We start from the raw sequence: 22514 nt of genomic DNA, 5'->3' as shown, positions 1-22514 counted from the left end.
ATGTGTGTGAATTTATTTGTGTACATTTTTTGCTAATTTTGCAAAATATATTTGTTATGAATCTTACCTTATGATATGTATCCTTTATTGTGTTAGATGTAATTGGTTTCTTGATAAGTGTTCAAGAATATCCAGGAATACAACATGGTTATGCAGATAGAATGAAATTGGTTGTGATTCAGCTATATGTAAACGGGTTAGCAATTTACAACAATTTACATTAAGTTTAGTTGATGGATTTATATGTTCATGTTTTTTTTTAAAGTTTTTTCTGTTTTATTAGTTATATGTTGAATGTGATATACTCATTGTATTAAGAATCACATGGATAGTTATAAATATGAGTTCCTGGCATTATTTGTACTAAATTCTGAACTCCAGTGTGGTTTTTAATAGGTCTTATGTTTTGTGTTACCTGTATGGAGAATTCTTTAACCGTATGGCATCTGCATTAATGAATTCTCCTAACCAAGCTCCCATTGTTTTACTTGAATCTTTTAAAGTCAGAGTCTCTAGAGGTGTGTAAAATTTTTCTCCTTATAGTGTTTCACTTGTTTATATAATTATATTTTGTTTTTTATATCATTTATTTATATTCATATATTTGTAGTTATAAAGTTACTCTGTGTTGGTTATTTTGTGTATTTAATATTGTGCATTTGTATTACAATAAAAGATTGATTATTTTCCTGTATATTGTTATTCATAACATTGGGATTGCAAAGGATTCCCAGCACTTGAAAATGTGATCAATTGCAGTAGGATTTTGATTAATCCTGACCTTCCGGAGACTGTAGATTTTATTTACAGGTTGTGTAGAGTGATTATATAATTCAATTTATGTGAATACCTTTCCAGGTTTAGTTGTACTAAGTAGGAATCTAAGTTTAATCTGGTTTTTTTCTATGAAGCTTGAATCCTCTTGAGCCTTGTTTTACTAGTGTTTTATCTTGTGTGGATGGTTTCGTATCTGCAAATATTGATGATGATTTTGTCAATTTTTCGAATGCTGCGAACATTCTTCATCTCAAGGAAAAAGATGAGGTTAAAGTCGTTTGGTTAATAAATTAAATAAAATTTGCATAAACATGTTTTTTCTTTCATGGGATATAATAATATTTGATGTATGTTTATTGTTTGATTTATATCTCACTTGAGGTATATTATTGCAGGATGGTATTTATAATGTTGTTGGGACTATTAAAAGTATTCATAATCATTATGATTGGTGGTATTATTGCTGTCCCTGTGGAGCTGCTTTGGAATTGTTAAATAATGGTTTCAGATGTTCAGCCTGTGAAAGAGATATAAAGAATCCCATTAAAAAGTATATAATCATTGTTATTGTTCACGATAAATGTTTATTAATTGTTTTATATTGCGACTTGTTTATTCTCTCTGATCAAATATTTATACTGTTTTTCTTTTTTTTTTATTGATACAGGTTTAAAGTTATTGTAGATGTTGAAGATTATAGTGGCCACTCTATATTCATCTTATATGATCGAGCTGCAACACTTTTATTGAAGAGAAAATTACGTGATGTTATTCAAGTGTTTGAAGCTGACTATCCGGTCTCTGTTGTGGTGGTTTTGTTTTTGAAATATATTATCTTTAGTTAATTATTCATGGTATATATTTTAGTATTTGAGGAACAAACCTTATTGACATTAGCTATTGTTCAATTATTTGTTCTTTCCTTACAGGTTGTCTATGTGCCTTCTTATCCACCTTGCTTCGATGATATTATTGGGAAAGAGGTTGTACTTAAAGTTGATCGGAAACGAGTAGGATATATGCCCTATATTGGAACTTTCAAAGTTATTAATTGTTGTGATGATGTTGGAGTCATCTCCAAGTTTAAGATTGAGGAAGTTTCAAATGTTAGTTTTTGTTTCTTTTGTTTTGTTTTTAACTCCTTGCACTTTTATAGAGATTCATCTTTGTTTTTCTTTTTTTTTAATCTATTTTGTTAACAAATTGCTTACTAATTTTTGAGTTTTACTATTAACTATGTCAATTTAGATGTTATCTGCTTATTTAAATTTTTTCTTTATTATAGGAGGTTACAAGTATTCCTATGTTGTTTCCTATTTTTGAAGATTTTGGCCAAAATGCTGAATTTGATGTCAATCTGAGGTCCCTTAGATGTAGACTTTCTATTCCTCCAGAGATTCTGAGAACAATTGGAGTGGACACTAATGCTCTTATTGATAAACATAATTTCCGAAGACCCGTAATTCATTGTTTCTCCCTTGTTTCTTTTTTCTTTTTTACGTATTTCTTGTTCTTCGGTAATCTTTGATGGTATTGTTTATGTTAGTTACTTTGATGTGAAGTCTTTTATTGAAAGTATAGGATTCATGTGTATTTTTGGTGGGTACAATAGCTTCTATATGTAACGACAAACAATGGTGTTTTTCAATCTGTTTGTGCGGTGAAGAGATTGAGGCACTGGCATTCAATTCCTTTTGTTCACGTTGTTTGACACATTGGTCTGATGGAATTCTAAGGTCGTTATGACTTTTTGTTAGTTTATGTATACTTTTTTATTTCCTAATATTTTCTGTTAATTATATGAATGATTGGTATACTGATTTTTCTGTTTTTGACTATCTTTCTTTGTAGATTCAGAGTCAGGGTTGTTGTCAGTCACTCTAGAGGTTCTAATTTGCTGATCCTTCATGACAGAGATGTTACATATCTGATAAAGAAAAATTGTTCTGAGTTATTAGAAGAATATCCTACTTCTATAATGGTTTGTTCAATCTAAAACTCTTGTTCAGGAAATTTTCTATTGAATGTACTGAAATTAGTGTATTTAATTTGTTTCCTAGGATGAAAACTTCAGTATCAATAGATCTGACTTGTTGTCCAATTTGGTTGCACAAAAAATTATTTGCATGGTTGATCCCAATGGGGTTCAGGAATACCCAAGAACCGTTTTTTATAATGTTTTTAGATCTTCCGATGATGCTTTGTTGATCAAACTCTTTGAAGATGCTATTGGTGATTAAATGGTTAGTTTTAATCTTTCAGTTGTTTCTTATATTTTTTACGTGATATTGATATTCATTAGTTTTGATGATCTGTCTTTGTTATTTTTACTGCATTTATCAATCCTGTTAATAAATTTTTCATTTTATCATTGAGGTTAGACTATTGGAGATGAATCTTTCCATATAGATTCTCGTGGAGATAGTTTTCCAGCTGCATCAAGTATTTTATCAACTAAGGTAATTGTGCATGTTTTTCCTTTTTTTTTGTTAAACTTTATCTTTTTTCTCATTTAAGTTGAAGTTGTTTTTTGTAATAATACAATATCAAATCTATTTTTTATGGTTAAAATAATTTTTATTATCAATTAACAACATACTGAAAAATCTGTTTAAAATTACTGTTTGTTAAATGTATCGTGAAATTATTGTTCAGTTATTCATATTTCATTTTGAGTGTTAGGTTAACGTATACTGTTGTATTTATGAATATTTTTACAGCATCTTCCTGCTAATTTTCCACATCATCTTATCTGTAACAAAAAGCTAAAAACTCAGTTTGAGGGACTATCAACATCTGCTAGAAAGAGATTAGAAGATGCATTCGAAGCTTGGATGGATACAAATGCTACTGGCGGTCATAAACTATAAGTAGAAGAAGACCAAAAAAATTGCATCAAAAATTATTTGTTGTAACCGAATGACTATAGAAATTGAAGTATTTTGTTTTATATATATTGTTATGCTATTACTATGGAAAAACTTCAATGTTAGCCCTTTATATATTAATATATTCATGTGTTTTCCATGTTCTATATATTTTAATTGTTTTGTATTTGCAGTTTATTATTATTTATTTTTACTTTATAATTTTGTGATGGATTGAATTATTATATACAAAGAAATTATTTTGACTATTATTAAACAGGAGTTTATATGGTTAAAATTGGATGAAAATGAGGGTATAAATATTAATTCATTGTACGAATATATATTAATAGTATCATAATATATTCGTTATAATTATTCCTTATTAGCGTATCTCAATTTAATTTTGTTTCATTTTTTCAGTAAATCTATTTCCGAAAGAAACCCAGACTATTTATTTAAATTAATTTAATCTTATAATTAGTATTTATTGTATTATAAACACTTCAATTTTATATTAAAAAGAACCCATTGGCTTTTCATTTTATTCCTTTTATATTTTTTCTTACCTTCTTTTTGTTTTGTTTCATCTTCTTATTTTTTATTCAAAATAGAGAGGAACCCTTGTTCTTGCGTGGAGATTTGCCATGGAGAATTAATGCGTTCAAGTGATTGAATGCTCTCTTTAGCTGAAGAATTTGCAGAAGTCAATTACAGCAACGTATTCTTTTCCTTCAATATTCAATTTTGCGCTGATCAACTACGACCACAGCCAAATGGCATTGATCTCTGTAAATTTGGTGGTGCTAGCCAAAAGGGGAACTGAAAGAACCGCAACGAATCAACCGGTTAATTAAGTGAATTAATTGCCCAAATTAGATTCCGAAAGGTTAGAGAGAGAATTTGAGGATTTAAAGGTAATTTTTGGACTCAGTGGGTCTTTCTGAGTCAGAAAATGTGCTTTCTACGAAAAATTGTGAAAAATTGCGAACCGGCAATTGAACCGGTTGAATCGGTTCAAGTCTGCTTGGTACCGCACGAGAAAAGTGAAAACCATCAAAATCCTTAGAAAAACATTAGAAATGGAAAACCGGGCTTTAATTTTAAAGATTTGGCCCGAAGTTAGGCCAAACGGGCTAAAAACGCTAACGGGTTGGACCGGACCCAAGTTGGGCCCAAGCCCAACATATAAATACACTTAAATGAACCCATTTCAGCCACTTTCACCCTCATAACCTAAACACAACAGCAGCTGAAGTGAGGAGAGAGGTGAGAGCTTTCCACCATTGTTACTATTCACTTCAAACTTCCCAAGCTCATATCTTGAGCTACGGAGCTCCGATCGCCGCACCGTTTGCGGATACGCGTTCCTTGTGAAGAGCTCTACAAAACCCATTCAAGAAACCCTCAAGGTAATCACGAAATCCTTCCAGTTCTGCTCTTCAAAATTTTGGGTTTTATTAGAGTTTTGGGTTAAATGGGTTTTTGTGATTTTGGATGTTTAGGTTTGCTCTAATCCTTGCTTAGCTTTGGATTTGTGTTATCAAATCTGTTGGAAAAGGTAAAAGCTCTTAAACCCTTGTGAGATTATGCTTATGTTGAACCCTAGGTTGATTTGTGGTGATTTATATGTATATAGTTTGATTATTGTGGCTTTGGGAGCTTTTGGAACTTATTTGTGCTTGTTGGAGTGGATTTGAAAGCTTGGATTGTGGTTGGAAGCTTGTTGGTGCTCATTTTGAGTTTGGGTGCATAAAGGGAATCGGCCAAGGTATGGTTTCGGTTTCCTCTATGTAGTATATAATATTCATGGACACATAGGCTAGTGACCAATAGGATAGGTTGAACTAAAATGATGGTTGGTGTGCTAAATATTGATGAATTGATGAATGTTGAGTTGATTGTGATGAATTATAATGATATGATGATGTTGAATGATTGTATGGATTGGGAGTTGGTTCTTATAATGATTGTAGTGTTATGATTTAAGAAATGGTGGGTTTGATGGTGATTTTGATCATATGTGTTATATAGTTAATGTTGGAATTGAGAATAATGAAATGAGGAGGAAAATATGGTGAGGTTGATGTATTATGCTATAACAGGTACATTTTGATGAAAAATGGAGGTTTGGATGGTTTGGTATGATTTGGTATGGGTATGGTGAGATAGGGTGGTAATTGTGAAGTTGGAAAAATTGATTTTTTGGTGAACTTTGTTCGATCATAACTTTTGCCTCGATTTTCGAAATTGATTGAAAATTATTTAGAATTAAAGATCTTTGAAAACTCTTTGAATCAGTATAAAGATTGTGAAAATTGGAATTTTGTAGAGGAAGTTACGATCATTCAAAGTTGGTGTTAAAAATCTGAAATTTTGCAAAGTTGTAGAGTTTCATGATTTCTGAATTGTGCGGGTGCACACGTCTTGTTTCTCAAAAATTTATTTTTTTTCAACTATTTTGCCTTTTTAACAAGGTTGTAAGCTTCCATAACACCATTTTAAGACATTTGGGCCTAGTTTTGAGTATTAGAACATGGGATATAAATTAAGGGCTCTAGTACATGATTTTAAGGTAAATTAGAAAACGGAGGCCTAGGTTTCTGGCGTGCTGAGAATAGTTTGACGTTAGGTGAAAGATGATTGGTATATGAGATGAGAAATGATAGACTTTTGGTATTTGGAAACTGAGTTATAAAGGGACAGTGGTTGAGATGAGTCGGAGACTCGGATTTAAGTGATGGATATATGTAAGCTGAAAATAATTTTGAAAACCACGGAAATAATATTTTTTTACATGATATTTTGAGACGCTATGCACCTGGCGGGGACGGTGGTTAATCCCGCCTGTCGAGGTAGCGGCGGCGGCGGCGTAAGGACGGTGGTTAATCCCGCTTACGTTGAGATGTGAGGTCTGAGGCAAGAATATCCCGCTCGCATCCCTTCGGATTTATAGGGCGAGCAGGCGCCGGTACCTGGACAGTGATCCGGGCACTATATCTCGGGGGTTCCCATATAAGAAATCCGAAGGGCGACGTCTCCATGGAGATGTGTCGGGTTGGCAGTTGAACCGACAATGTGATATCACAGCCAGTAGGGCAGGCATTCATCATATGCATTTCCTATTTGCTTGTATGCTTTGTCTACTTGTAATGGTTTGCCTAATTGAATAACATGCTTACTTGCTATCTGAATTATTTGCCATATATGCTACTACTTGTGCTTTACTTGCTTTGAACATTATCTGTGTTTTCTGCTGGGATTGAGGAGGTTCGGAAGGCGGTGGCGATGGAATCGCATGGAGGATCGGCTGGTGAAGGCCGTGGGACAGCGGTGTTTGGTTAGAATAGAAATTCCTTAAGATAGATAACCTGGTTTATTTAAGTCAAGTTGGTATATTATGCTTAAATGTTTTATAATGCTTTAAGTTGAATCTTGTGATGGATATGAAGCTTAGGATTGCCTTTGGCGTCCCGGGGTCTTATATCCTATATCACTGGGAACTGTTACCATACTGAGAACCTCCGGTTCTCATACCATATTGTTGTTGTATTTTTCAGATGCAGGTCGCAACCCATCTCGGTGAGTTGCTTTGGTTGGTGACAGGAGCGGAGAATCTTGGGTCATTTTGAGTTCTTTTTGGTTTATTTTGTTTATACATCTCTCCTTTTGTATTTTGTATTGCCTAGAGGCATGTATTTGAGAGAACAAAACTTGTATAAGCTGTTTTCACTGTAGGGTTTTGTATATCAGTATATGGCTAGCCGGCTTAAACTCCGCGAGTTGTGACTAGTTCCCTATGATATTATATACTTATCTTTTGTTATATCTTCTCTGTTTCTTATGCCTTAAGCTAGTAGCTCCGTTAGTACGTTTGTGCTTCGAAATTCTGTTTTTGAGCTATATCTTTCATCGGGCTTCTAGATTATACTATTCTTTCTATATATATATATTATGTTTGAGTTTAGAACTGTCGTAATCTCTGATTAACCTTGGCTTTACGACGCGAGGTAAGGCTTAGGCTAATTAGGGTGTTACATTTAGTGGTATCAGAACGGTTCGTCCTCGTGAGCCTGAGGGATGGACCGATTGTGCTTCATTACATACTCTGTGTGTCTTTTCTTTGATGCTATTAGGTTATCTATTTGATATATGCATAGCATGCTTGTTTGTGAGTGCCTGTTTGGGTTAATTGAAGCACTAGACTTTTGATATTGAGACTGATCACCTTGATATCTATTGTTTGGTGTGGACAGGAATCCTACATGGCTACTCGCGGGCGAGGTCGAATGCGTACACGAGGAAGTAGGAATGAGCAACCAGCTGACAATCACGCCGAATTCATGGCGGCGATGGCGAATCTCGCTAACACCATGGAAGCTAATGCTGCTGCGACTCTGCAAGCAGTGCAGAGATTGGGCCAACCGACTGGGAATGGCAACGGAAATGGGAATGGCGAAGGGAATACCAATGATAATGCTGAAGGTAACGGCGATAACACAGGAGGAGTTCCGATGACCCTGGCGACGTTCCTCAAGGTTCATCCGCCAATTTTCCGAGGATCCACAGATCCTATTGAAGCGGACCACTGGTTCCAGACTATAGAGCGTGCTTTACAGGCGCAACATGTTCCTCTCAATCAATATGTAGAGTTTGCCGCTTATCAGCTAGCGGGAGAGGCCCAGCCCTGGTGGCAAGCTGAGTGTCGTTTGCTACAGCTTCAGAACGCCGACATTCCATGGGAGGTGTTCCAAATGGCTTTCTATAAGAAATACTTTCCTGAGTCTGCAAGGGAAGCAAAGGAGATGGAGCTAATGCAGCTGAAGCAAGGTTCCATGTCCGTGGCAGAGTACACCAACACGTTCGAAGAGCTTTGTAGGTTTTCTCGGGTATGTCAGGGTGACCCGGAGACTTTCGAGAGCTGGAGGTGCATTAAGTACCAAAGGGGCTTGAAGGACAACATTATGACTGCTGTAGCTCCTATGGAGATCTGTGTCTTCTCTGACTTGGTGAACAAAGCAAGGGTAGTGGAGGAGTATGCCAAGACAGTGGTGGCATCTAAGGACACTCATGGAGGGAGCTCTAGTCGTGGGCGTGGCAAGTATTTTCATCCTAGAGGACAAAGCTTCAAAAGAGGGGGATATACTCCTCAAGGCCAGGGGGGCTTTAGAAAGAACAATCAGAATCAGTTTCAGTATGCTAAAGGAAGAGGAAATCAGAGTAAGAGTTATCCGGATTCAGCTTGTGATCGTTGTGGACGTTTTCACCCTTATGACTCATGTAAGATTGGTTTAGGTGGTTGCTTCAAGTGTGGGTTACCTGGCCACATTGCGAGGGATTGCCCTCGTGGGAGGAATCAGAATGCGGGCCAGAGTCAGCATCAAGGTCGAGTCTTTGCTGTGAATGCCAAGGATGCTTCCAAGGCAGATCCTTTGATGAAAGGTATATGTCTAATTGGTGATAAATCCTCAGTTGCATTATATGATACTGGAGCTTCGCATTCGTTTATTTCATTTGCTAAAGTTGAGGAATTAGGCTTGAAAGTATCAGAGTTACCTTTTGATCTACATGTACATACTCCGCATCAAACAATTATGACTAGGTCAAGCTGTAGACAAGTAGGTTTCAAGCTTGAGGGTAGAGACTTTGTACACGATTTGATCTGTTTACCAATGGTGGGGCTGGAGATGATTTTAGGGTTTGATTGGTTGTCGAAGAACCGAATTTTGTTGGATTGCTTTGAACGGACAATTCAGTTTATGCCGGAAGGAGAAAATGGAGCAGTGGTAGCTACAGGGTATTACCTGAACTCTGTAATGGTGCATTATAGTGGGGAGGAGTGTCAGGGTTATATTCTATTGGCTGCCAATGCGTTGGGCGATGCCCAGAACTTAGATCAAATTCTGGTGGTTAGAGATTTTCCAGAAGTGTTCCCGGAAGATATCCCCGAGTTCCCACCTCAAAGAGAAATTGAGTTTACAATTGAATTAGTGCCGGGAGCCGGACCAGTATCGATTGCACCGTATAGAATGGCTCCTATAGAGCTGGCAGAGCTAAAGACTCAGTTGGAAGAGCTTCTGAATAAGAGGTTCATTCGACCGAGTGTATCACCGTGGGGAGCGCCAGTTTTATTGGTGAAGAAGAAAGATGGAGGGATGCATTTGTGTGTGGATTACCGAAAGTTAAATAAAGTGACAGTAAAGAACAAGTACCCGCTGCCAAGGATAGATGACTTGATGGATCAATTGCAAGGAGCTGGAGTGTTTTCCAAGATTGATTTGAGATCCGGTTACCACCAGATAAGAGTGAAGGAAGATGATATCCCTAAGACTGCCTTTAGAACTCGCTATGGACACTACGAGTTTGCGGTAAAGTCTTTTGGGTTAACGAATGCACCTGCTGTTTTCATGGATTATATGAACAGAGTGTTTCGTCCCTTTTTGGACAAATTCGTGGTGGTTTTCATAGATGACATCTTAGTTTACTCTAAGACGGTAAAGGAGCATGAGGAACACTTGAGGATTGTACTGCAAATCTTAAAGGAGCGAAAGTTGTACGCTAAGTTGTCAAAATGCGAGTTCTGGAAGGAGGAAGTAAAGTTCTTAGGCCACATGGTGAGTAAGGGAGGGATAGCTGTAGATCCTTCTAAAGTAGAAGCAGTGATGGAATGGGAAAGACCGACGACTGTGACGGAAGTCAGAAGCTTTTTGGGTTTAGCCGGATATTACCGGAGATTTATCGAAGGATTTTCCCAGATTGCGCTACCAATGACAAAGTTGACAAGGAAAGAAGTGCCGTTCGAGTGGACGTCGGAGTGTGAAGAAAGTTTTCAAATGTTAAAGCAGAGATTAACTTCAGCACCTGTTCTAATCCTACCGGAACCGCCTGAACCGTTTGAGGTATATTGTGATGCTTCTTTGAAGGGTTTAGGTTGCGTGTTGATGCAACACCGGAATGTGGTGGCTTACGCATCGCGTCAGCTAAGACCGCATGAGGTGAATTACCCCACTCATGACTTGGAATTAGTAGCGATTGTGTTTGCATTGAAGATTTGGAGACACCACTTATACGGAGTAAGGTTTAGCGTCTTTTCTGATCATAAGAGTCTCAAGTACATCTTTGATCAGAAAGAGCTAAATATGCGCCAGAGAAGGTGGATGGAGTTGCTTAAAGATTATGATTTCGAGTTGAGTTATCACCCTGGAAAGGCGAACGTGGTAGCAGACGCTTTGAGTCGGAAATCTTTAACAATTGCTTGGATGAGAATCAAAGAAGAAGAACTAGTAGATAAGTTTGTAGATCTTAAGCTGGATATTAGTGAAGTTGCCGGAAGAGCTTGTTTGAATCAGTTACAGATTTCAAGCACGTTTAAATCAGAAATACAATGGGCTCAGCAAGATGAGCAGAAGTTTCAGCAATTGTTTCAACCAGTGGTGATAAGAGACGCGAAGAATTCACTAAGGATGAGGAAGGGTTATGGAGATACAAGGGAAGGATTTGCATACCAGATGTTGGGAGTTTGAGGCGAGACTTGCTGTTGGAGGCTCACAACAGTGGGTTTTCTATTCATCCCGGGAGCACGAAGATGTATTATGACTTGAAGAAGATGTTTTGGTGGCCGGGGATGAAGGGTGATGTAGCTACAGTGGTATCCAAATGTTTGACTTGCCAGAAAGTGAAGATAGAGCATCAAAAACCGTCAGGAATGCTACAACCACTTGAGGTTCCTCAGTGGAAGTGGGAAGGAATTGCTATGGATTTTGTTACCGGTTTACCGAGGACTAGGTCGGGGTTTAAGGGCGATTTGGGTGATCATAGATCGCTTAACCAAATCCGCTCATTTTCTGCCTATCCGACTAAACTGTTCTATGGAGGAATTGGCAAGATTATACATCAAGGAGATAGTGAGGTTGCATGGTGTGCCGTCAAGCATAGTATCGGACCGTGATCCCCGATTCACATCAAGGTTTTGGGGAGCTTTCCAAAGAGCTTTCGGTACGAAGCTATGTCTTAGTACGGCGTATCATCCACAAACAGATGGACAAGCGGAAAGAACTATTCAAACGTTGGAAGATATGCTGAGAGCATGTGTGTTGGATCAACCCGGGAGTTGGGATCGTTACATGCCATTGGTGGAGTTCGCATATAACAACAGCTTTCATGCAAGCATTGGGATGGCTCCGTATGAGGCTTTGTATGGACGAAAGTGTTAGTCTCCACTTTGTTGGTATGAAATTGGAGAAGTAAGTGTTTTGGGTCCAGATTTGATAGCAGAGACTACTGAGAACATTAAGAAGATTCGTGCAAGGATTTTAACTGCCCAAAGTCGACAGAAGAGTTATGCGGATCAGAGAAGGAAACCCTTAGAGTTTGAAGTGGGAGAACACGTATTCCTTAAGGTTACACCGACAACTGGGATTGGAAGAGCAATCAAGACCAAGAAGTTGAACCCAAGATATATAGGACCGTTTGAAGTTTTGAAGAGATTCGGGCCGGTGGCATATCAAGTAGCTTTGCCACCTCATCTGTCTAACTTGCATGACGTATTCCACGTGTCACAGCTCCGTAAATACACGCCGGATGCGGCTCATGTGTTGGAGCCTGAATCGGTCAAGTTGAAAGAGAACTTGACTCTCCAAGTGACACCAGTGAGGATCGATGACACTAGTATGAAGAAGCTGCGAGGAAAGGATGTCCCATTGGTTAAAGTTGCTTGGGAGCGAGCAGGAGTAGAAGAGCACACTTGGGAATTGGAGTCTGAGATGCGAAAAGATTATCCCGAGCTTTTCTCAGGTAATTCAAATTTTGAGGACAAAATTTCTTATTTGGTGGGGAGAATGTAAGAACCGCAACGAATCAACCGGTTAATTAAGTGAATTAATTGCCCAAATTAGATTCCGAAAGGTTAGAGAGAGAATTTGAGGATTTAAAGGTGATTTTTGGACTCAGTGGGTCTTTCTGAGTCAGAAAATGTGCTTTCTACGAAAAACCGTGAAAAATTGCGAACCGGCAATTGAACCGGTTGAATCGGTTCAAGTCTGCCTGGTACCGCACGAGAAAAGTGAAAACCATCAAAAACCTTAGAAAAACATTAGAAATGGAAAACCGGGCTTTAATTTTAAAGATTTGGCCCGAAGTTAGGCCAAACGGGCTAAAAACGCTAACGGGTTGGACCGGACCCAAGTTGGGCCCAAGCCCAACATATAAATACACTTAAATGAACCCATTTCAGCCACTTTCACCCTCATAACCTAAACACAACAGCAGCTGAAGTGAGGAGAGAGGTGAGAGCTTTCCACCATTGTTACTATTCACTTCAAACTTTCCAAGCTCATATCTTGAGCTATGGAGCTCCGATCGCTGCACCGTTTACGGCTACGCGTTCCTTGTGAAGAGCTCTACAAAACCCACCCAAGAAACCCTCAAGGTAATCACGAAATCCTTCCAGTTCTACTCTTCAAAATTTTGGGTTTTATTAGAGTTTTGGGTTAAATGGGTTTTTGTGATTTTGGATGTTTAGGTTTGCTCTAATCCTTGCTTAGCTTTGGATTTGTGTTATCAAATCTGTTGGGAAAGGTAAAAGCTCTTAAACCCTTGTGAGATTATGCTTATGTTGAACCCTAGGTTGATTTGTGGTGATTTATATGTATATAGTTTGATTATTGTGGCTTTGGGAGCTTTTGGAACTTATTTGTGCTTGTTGGAGTGGATTTGAAAGCTTGGATTGTGGTTGGAAGCTTGTTGGTGCTCATTTTGAGTTTGGGTGCATAAAGAGAATCGGCCAAGGTATGGTTTCGGTTTCCTCTATGTAGTATATAATATTCATGGACACATAGGCTAGTGACCAATAGGATAGGTTGAACTAAAATGATGGTTGGTGTGCTAAATATTGATGAATTGATGAATGTTGAGTTGATTGTGATGAATTATAATGATATGATGATGTTGAATGATTGTATGGATTGGGAGTTGGTTCTTATGATGATTGTAGTGTTATGATTTAAGAAATGGTGGGTTTGATGGTGATTTTGATCATATGTGTTATATAGTTAATGTTGGAATTGAGAATAATGAAATGAGGAGGAAAATATGGTGAGGTTGATGTATTATGCTATAACAGGTACATTTTGATGAAAAATGGAGCTTTGGATGGTTTGGTATGATTTGGTATGGGTATGGTGAGATAGGGTGGTAATTGTGAAGTTGGAAAAATTGATTTTTTGGTGAACTTTGTTCGATCATAACTTTTGCCTCGGTTTTCGAAATTGATTGAAAATTGTTTAGAATTAAAGATCTTTGAAAACTCTTTGAATCAGTATAAAGATTGTGAAAATTGGAATTTTGTAGAGGAAGTTACGATCATTCAAAGTTGGTGTTAAAAATCTGAAATTTTGCAAAGTTGTAGAGTTTCATGATTTCTGAATTGTGCGGGTGCACACGTCTTGTTTCTCAAAAATTTATTTGTTTTCAACTATTTTGCCTTTTTAACAAGGTTGTAAGCTTCCATAACACCATTTTAAGACATTTGGGCCTAGTTTTGAGTATTAGAACATGGGATATAAATTAAGGGCTCTAGTACATGATTTTAAGGTAAATTAGAAAACGGAGGCTTAGGTTTCTGGCGTGCTGAGAATAGTTTGACGTTAGGTGAAGGATGATTGGTATATGAGATGAGAAATGATAGACTTTTGGTATTTGGAAACTGAGTTATAAAGGGACAGTGGTTGAGATGAGTCGGAGACTCGGATTTAAGTGATGGATATATGTATGCTGAAAATACTTTTGAAAACCACTGAAATAATATTTTTTTACATGATATTTTGAGACGCTATGCACCTGGCGGGGACGGTGGTTAATCCCGCCTGTCGAGGTAGCGGCGGCGGCGTAAGGACGGTGGTTAATCCCGCTTACGTTGAGATGTGAGGTCTGAGGCAAGAATATCCCGCTCGCATCCCGTCGGATCTATAGGGCGAGCAGGCGCCGGTACCTGGACAGTGATCCGGGCACTATATCTCGGGGGTTCCCATATAAGAAATCTGAAGGGCGACGTCTCCATGGAGATGTGTCGGGTTGGCAGTTGAACCGACAATGTGATATCACAGCCAGTAGGGCAGGCATTCATCATATGCATTTCCTATTTGCTTGTATGCTTTGTCTACTTGTAATGGTTTGCCTAATTGAATAATATGCTTACTTGCTATCTGAATTATTTGCCATATATGCTACTACTTGTGCTTTACTTGCTTTGAACATTATCTGTGTTTTCTGCTGGGATTGAGGAGGTTCGGAAGGCGGTGGCGATGGAATCGCATGGAGGATCGGTTGGTGAAGGCTGTGGGACAGCGGTGTTTGATTAGAATAGAAATTCCTTAAGATAGATAACCTGGTTTATTTAAGTCAAGTTGGTATATTATGCTTAAATGTTTTATAATGCTTTAAGTTGAATCTTGTGATGGATATGAAGCTTAGGATTGCCTTTGGCGTCCCGGGGTCTTATATCCTATATCACTGGGAACTGTTACCATACTGAGAACCTCCGGTTCTCATACCATATTGTTGTTGTATTTTTCAGATGCAGGTCGCAACCCATCTCGGTGAGTTGCTTTGGTTGGTGACAGGAGCGGAGAATCTTGGGTCATTTTGAGTTCTTTTTGGTTTATTTTGTTTATACATCTCTCCTTTTGTATTTTGTGTTGCCTAGAGGCATGTATTTGAGAGAACAAAACTTGTATAAGCTGTTTTCACTGTAGGGTTTTGTATATCAGTATATGGCTAGCCGGCTTAAACTCCGCGAGTCGTGACTAGTTCCCTATGATATTATATACTTATCTTTTGTTATATCTTCTCTGTTTCTTATGCCTTAAGCTAGTAGCGCCGTTAGTACGTTTGTGCTTCGAAATTCTGTTTTTGAGCTATATCTTTCATCGGACTTCTAGATTATACTATTCTTTCTATATATATATTATGTTTGAGTTTAGAACTGTCGTAATCTCTGATTAACCTTGGCTTTATGACGCGAGGTAAGGCTTAGGCTAATTAGGGTGTTATAGAAACGAACCCATCTGGGTAAAACAATGGGTTTAAGGGGGGTCGTACCACCTTCACCAGGAGGTGGTTACCGTCAGGAAGCGACTTTATCTTCCCCCGGTGCGAGACGAGCCAGAGATTGAACTCATATTGGCTTGCTTATGTTATCCCCAATTTCATACATTATCCAAACTTGGTTTGATTTCTTTCCTATGCGATCTTTCATTTTATTCAAAATGTTTCTTCTTTTTTTATTTTTTTATTTTTTATTTTTTTGTTCTGTTTTTCAGATAGATCTAACTATGGCAATGGTTAAATTTTTTGTTGGTGTGCTTTATGTGAAAAGTGTGTTCTTTCATATCTGTGGCATGTTTATCTACATCTTCATTCTTAGTTGTATCAGATTGAAATTTTTCCAAATGTTATTGCATATCTCATGTTTGATGAAATGTCAGAAGTTATTTGGAATAATATGTTAACTATATAATATAAGATTTCAATGAATAGTGATTAATATCTGGTTATACGCTTCAGAACTGAACTACTCTATGGTATTATTGTGATTTGGAGCTCATAAAAAGAGACTATGTTCAATTCAAACCTAGATGTATAAATAAATAAATAAATAAATAAATAAATCTGTATATGGATGGACATATAGATAGATGGATAGATGTGCTTTCTGATCTAGTGATTTTGTCAGCATTTCTCATATTTGAAACTGCTCCACTTTATGGATTTTCCTTTTCTTGGGTATTTTCAGATTCTATTTGTCAAATCAGGTAGAGCATGTATCATAGCTTCATATATCTACATAGATATAGTGGCTATGCAGGATAGACATTGACCAATAAAGTACTTGTCATGTCATCATTTTTTTTTTTTTTTGAAGAAAGATTGTGTATATGATGATGTATTTTCTCCTTAAATTAAAAGGTGTTAATGTTTTTAGATGGTTGCTGAAGATACATGTTATAATGTAATATAGATTGATAGAATATGTATACTAGGTATAATAAAGGTGTTCCCTAATGCTTTCATATTGTCACTGTTTATGATGTGGATAGTTAGACATTTTGAACAGTTCTCTTTTTTGACTTGTTTTTATAGATATATGGTACAACTGTTGCTTAAAAAATTATTGTTCTCTATGCTATACATATCCACCTATTTATATATATTTATTTATTTATATATATCTATTATTGCATTTTATTTTATAACTGTCATTATGTTCCTCTTGTCAGTTAGGATTTACTTTTTGGAGATGGAAATAAAGGCATATAATTTATTCAATATATTTAGTTATAGCTGTGTTGTATCCAATGCTATCCTATTTAGATAGTGATATAGATAAATAGATAGATAAATAAATAGATATAGAGATAGATAAAGAGGTAGATAGATGGATAGATGTGGTCTCTAATTTATTGATATTCTCAATGTTTATATATATATATATATATATATATATATATATATATATATATATATATATATATGAAACTCTATAGAGAATAGATGTTGACCAAGGAGTTATTTGTTATGTGAAAGATATTGTTTTGGGAAAAAAAGATTGTGTCCCTGACTATGTACTTTATGAAATGCTATACTATGATATGAATTGTTAGGACATGTATGTAATAGGTATAATAAATGTGTTTTCTAGTGTAGTTGTGTTGTCCCCTGTTCATAATGTCAGCAGTTCGAGACTTTGAATCTTTGTAATTGTTTTTCTTGTTTTTGTTTTTTTAATCTTGTTTTGTTAGATATATGGTACAACTGTTGTTTAAAAAATTAATGTTCTGCACTCTATACATATATCTACTTGGTTATTAATTGTATCTACATCTACTTGTTATTGTATTTTATATTTTTATATTTGTAGCTGTGTCTATGTTGTCATTTAGGACTTACTTTTTACTGATGGAAATAAACAAATGTAATTTATTGATTATATTTAGTTATGACTATGTAATAGTCTATGCTCCTTCCCTATTCTGCAATAGCTACTAAAAAAATATTAATTTTTTACCTTTTACTGAATGATATAGTTGATATAGAGTTGATTAGGTGGTGAAATGATTCATTCACCCTATAACAAAGCTTTCCTTGCAAGTTTCTTGATATAAATATACATAAATATAAATTCACTAGTGTGTTCACTACTCTTTCTTAGTTTAGTACTCTTGCCTGGTTACTTTATTGTTAATAATTTAATATTGACCACGAACCATTGCATTGTTCCTCTCAAAAAAATCACTCCATGGAAACGTGATTGGAGTATTCGAGTAAAAATTATACGGCTGTGGAAAGAAACAACTGTAGTTGAGGGATCAAAACAAGAATTATTACAGTTGATTTTGATGGATGAAAATGTAAGTTATCATGTAATTTTGAATTTCTTACTTTCTTCCTCTTAATAATATTATTTAATGTTTAAGACTTCGAATATCAGTTGGTTACTTTTGGGCTTTTTATTTTTCGGATGAGAATTGTTAACTGTTTCATTTTTTACATTTCTTTGTAGTTGGAGAAAGTTCAGGGAACTGTTAAGCATCCTGATGTAGCTATCTTTTCGGGTGTTCTAAAAGAAAGAAAGATCTATGAACTTTCTAATTTCATTGTCGTCCCTAACTTAGGAGCATTGAGAGTTACTAAACATAAGTTCCAGATTATTTTCAATGAGGATACATCTGTCATCAATAGTCCAGATCCTATTATATCATCATCTGGTTTAGAACTCTCCTGCATTGATGAAATACTAGAGAGGAAAGTTGATTATGATTATTTAGTAGGTAATATTCAGTATCAATTTATTTATATTAACATTCAGATTTGTATTTTTGAAATAAATCCAGTCAAATATATTATTAGTATTTTATAATTCCTGATACTAGAAATCATTAGGTTAGCATCTAACATGTTTTTGTGTCTGCTATACAGATTTCATTGGGATTCTTTGTGACCTAAGAAGAGGGGATGATATAGATTTTAATGGAAAAAGCTTCACTGTTGTGATCCTTCAGCTATATGCTAATGGGTACTCAATATTAGTTATAGATTAGCACTGTATTCATGAAGACTTAATGTTCTTATGCTTTAGTTCAATATAAAAGCATTTTTAAGTATTCTTTTATATATATTGATATTTTTATGTGTTCATACAATGCAGCAAAAAAATCCAGTGTAATATTATTGGAGACTTTTTCCCTGTGTTGGATATAACTCTCTTAACCAAATTTCAGAGAGCACCTGTAATTGTTTTGGAATCTTTTAAGGTCAAAGTGAAAACAGGTTAATATTTGGATGATTTTAGTTTACAGGTTATTTTTTCTTCTTTTTTTTTGTGTGTGTATCATCTTACTAATTTTTTAAACTTCTTTGTTTTTTTGTTCAGATAAAGTTATTTTACAGAATGTTTTGAATGTATCCACGATTTCTGTCAATCCCGATTTAGAAGAGTCCGTTGACTTCCTTAGTCAGTGTGTACACTTTCTTATATCTATTGTTTTTTCTGTTTGTTTCTTAACTTATGTTACAACTTTTTAGTCAAATCAATAAGCATTGTTGTTTAATAATTTTTTGTTCCTGTTTTTTTTTGTCATGTGTATTTAGATTCAGTATTGCGAAATGCCACTTCTCAAGATTGATTCATGTTGACTCAAGAGGTTTATATTGGAAGATTGATGATGAAATTTTTGACTGGAGACTCATGAAAACCATTGCTAATCTAAAATCTAATGAGGAGGTGTATATATTTTTTGCTGTTCTAAGATCTTCATATGATAATTCAGTTATTTTAATATTTTTTATTCTTCCTTAAAATTATGCTAGATTGGTTTTGTCTTTACATGTTTATTTTGTGCAATTGTAAAAAATGCAGGATGGGCAGTTCTTTGTATTGGGAAAAATTACAAATGTTGTTGATGATCCTGAATGGTGGTACTTCTGTTGTATTTGTGGTCATCCAATTGTAGGAAATGACAATGTTTTCCGTTGTCACTTGTGCAATCGGGAATCTGAACATATTATTGTCAAGTAAATGCATTCATATTATTCTCATGTTTTTTTATTCTGTGTGATAAATTTTTTGGTATATAATTAAGTAAGTGCATGAACAATGAGTCATGTATTCATGTATTATATTTATTTATTATTTTTTTTAGGTATAGGGTTAAAGTTGTAGTGGAAGATGGTACTTCTACTGCGATGTTTGTGTTGTTGGATACTCCAGTGACTAAATTACTTGGAAAGAATTGTTTTGAGGCATTCTTGGTCAAAGAAAACAATCATGAGGTGATGAATATGGATGTTATCATGTTCAACCAAACTCTTACTCTAATATGTGTATAATAAATCTGAAAATATAACCATTTATCTTCTGCATACTGATCATTAATGTGAATTATTTTCTTGAGTTAATATGAATTATTTCTTTGAATGACACCAGGGAATCCAGTTTTTGTACTGCCCTACTTTGTTCCAACATCTTGTTGGCATGAAAACAGTTTTTCAGATTCAGACCAAGAGAGTTAACAATAAAGGTTATTGTGGTACATTTAAGGTTATCAATGTTCTTGGCGATCCACCTTTTTTTGAAAAAGCTGAAGTAGAAAAGTCTGATAATGTATGTAGACATTCTATTTAATGTTACTAATTATAGCATTTACTTGTTTGCATTTTATTATATTTTTCTTTGTGTGATCTTTGTATTAATTAGGATATTGTTGGTGGTCCTGTATTTACTCCAATCTTTGGTGACTACATTCATTTTACACAAGTTGGGAGATATGGACATCAAGTGGCTACTGAAGTTCCATTACAATTGGAGACTCTTAGAGACATGCTTGATGATGTTATGTCTATTAAGATATTGTCTGCATCCCCAAATAATGTTAGAACCCATTTAAATTAGAAGTTCAATCATTTTCGTTTGATTTTTGTTTATTATCCTTGTTCTCACGTATTGTATATCTAATCTATACATGTATATATATTATATGTAATGCAGGATGAAATGTGTTTCTTACTTGGTAATATAGTCTCTGTGTTAAAAAACCAGAAGTGGTTCTTTTTTGCATGTTTGTGCGGTGCACCAGTATCCCCTGTAGCAGATGTACATTATTGTAGTATGTGTCGGGTGGAATGTGTTGACGTGATTCCAAGGTATTCTTTTTAGTTATTGTAAAATTTTTTCCCGATTTATTCCCCTCGCCATTTTTTTATCCCTAATGTTGTCAACTACTTGAAGCTATCGGATCAAGATACTTGTTACACATGCAAATGGGTGCAATGTTTTTGTGCTATGTGATGATGCAGTTTCTCAACTTCTTGGCAAAAGTTGTTCTGAATTTTTAAGTGAGAACCCAACGTTCTCACAGGTAACAACGATGAATAATTGTGGTGACTATCAAAATTTGTCTGTTTGTAAAGTTGTGGTTTTAAAGACAATTTGTTAATGTTGATTTCCCTTATTTTTTTGTGTTTCAGTCATTTTATGACTATAATGTTCCAGATACTATTGTTTCACTTATCAAGGACAAGCATGTGGTATTCATTTTAGATCCAAGACCTGTTGGTTATGAGTTAAAAACATCTATTCATATTGTTCGTGCAGTTTGTGATGACTCATCAATCATCAAAATTTTTGAAGATGCACTTAACATGAATCAAGAAAAGGTTGGAATGTCAATTTTAATGTATAGTTTTTTTTTGTCTATATATTCATCTCATGTTGTTTGTATATTACAGATATAGCTAATATTCTGATATATTCGTTCATTCATTCTCAATTCAGTTGTTTCCTTTAGAGTTGTGTGTTCCTGATTTTCCATTGGAATCTAATCATGCTATTCAGTTTCATTCTTATGTGAACACTGATGGTGCTTCAAGCTCAAGTGTTCATTTCAATGGTGTTTCACCAAGATCTGTTATTCCCTGCAATCCCTTGGTATATTAACTTCCAATCTTATCATTGAAATACAAAATAAAATCATTCAGGACTCGAGATTAGTTAGATACTCTTAAATTAGTTTGTTATTCTTGAGGCTAATTAACATGTATATTTTATATGTATCTAACAATCGTTTAATTTTTTTTTCTCTTTTTAATAGCGTGCTACACAAGTTAGTGAGAATAATGTATTTTCTGCAACAAATTCTAATGATGATCACCAAGATATTGATCTCACAATTGGACAGCAACTGCTTCTTCGTTTTGGCCAGTCTCATGTGGACACAGATGTTGCTGTGAAAATGGATGAGTGTAATGGCTATATTATATAATTTTGCTTTTATCTTAGTAAATTTATATGTGTGTGTGTGTGTGTGTGTGTGTGTGTGTGTGGCTAATATGATATAAATATTGTAATGGATATGTGCAAGCAAGTGAAGTTTATTATGTTATATATAATACATATAATATTGTTTGTGCGATGGTTGCATCTTTATGATATATGTATTTTTATGGAGTTAACTTCTTTAAGGAAAATTCTTACTGAGTTAGATTTTTGTTCATAATTCTTATGAAGTGAACCTCTGTATACAATATCTTATAATTGTATCTAAAATAGGTTATTTTTTCAAAGAACAAATTGTTAGGTTTTGATTAAAAAAATTGACGTAGCTTTTAACGAATATCTTTTAATTTTATTTATTTACTATGTTAATATTAGATTTCTCTATCTCAATAATTTTTATTTTAGTATGTTTTGGTATTAGTAAAAATGTGTTTTTTGTTCTATTTTTTAATTTATTTTTTTTAATTTATTGTAGTTTCAAATTTTGAGTTGATATATTGTAATTTTTTAATCAGTGTACATAGTATATAATTTGCTGAATG

At 35.2% G+C, this 22514-nt stretch overlaps 1 long non-coding RNA gene across 1 annotated transcript; it reads left to right on the top strand.

Annotated features, from left to right (window-relative positions):
- Window positions 1-12990: 12990 nt before the first annotated feature.
- Window positions 12991-15463, top strand: LOC112696271 (uncharacterized). Its single transcript, XR_003150697.3, has 4 exons — window positions 12991-13071; window positions 13165-13220; window positions 13299-13430; window positions 15217-15463. It is a non-coding gene; the product is annotated as an uncharacterized lncRNA (long non-coding RNA).
- Window positions 15464-22514: the final 7051 nt, after the last annotated feature.

This window comes from Arachis hypogaea, chromosome 6 (genome assembly GCF_003086295.3).
Source record: "Arachis hypogaea cultivar Tifrunner chromosome 6, arahy.Tifrunner.gnm2.J5K5, whole genome shotgun sequence".
Lineage (NCBI taxonomy): Eukaryota > Viridiplantae > Streptophyta > Magnoliopsida > Fabales > Fabaceae > Arachis > Arachis hypogaea.
This window is presented reverse-complemented; position numbering and strand designations above follow the sequence as displayed.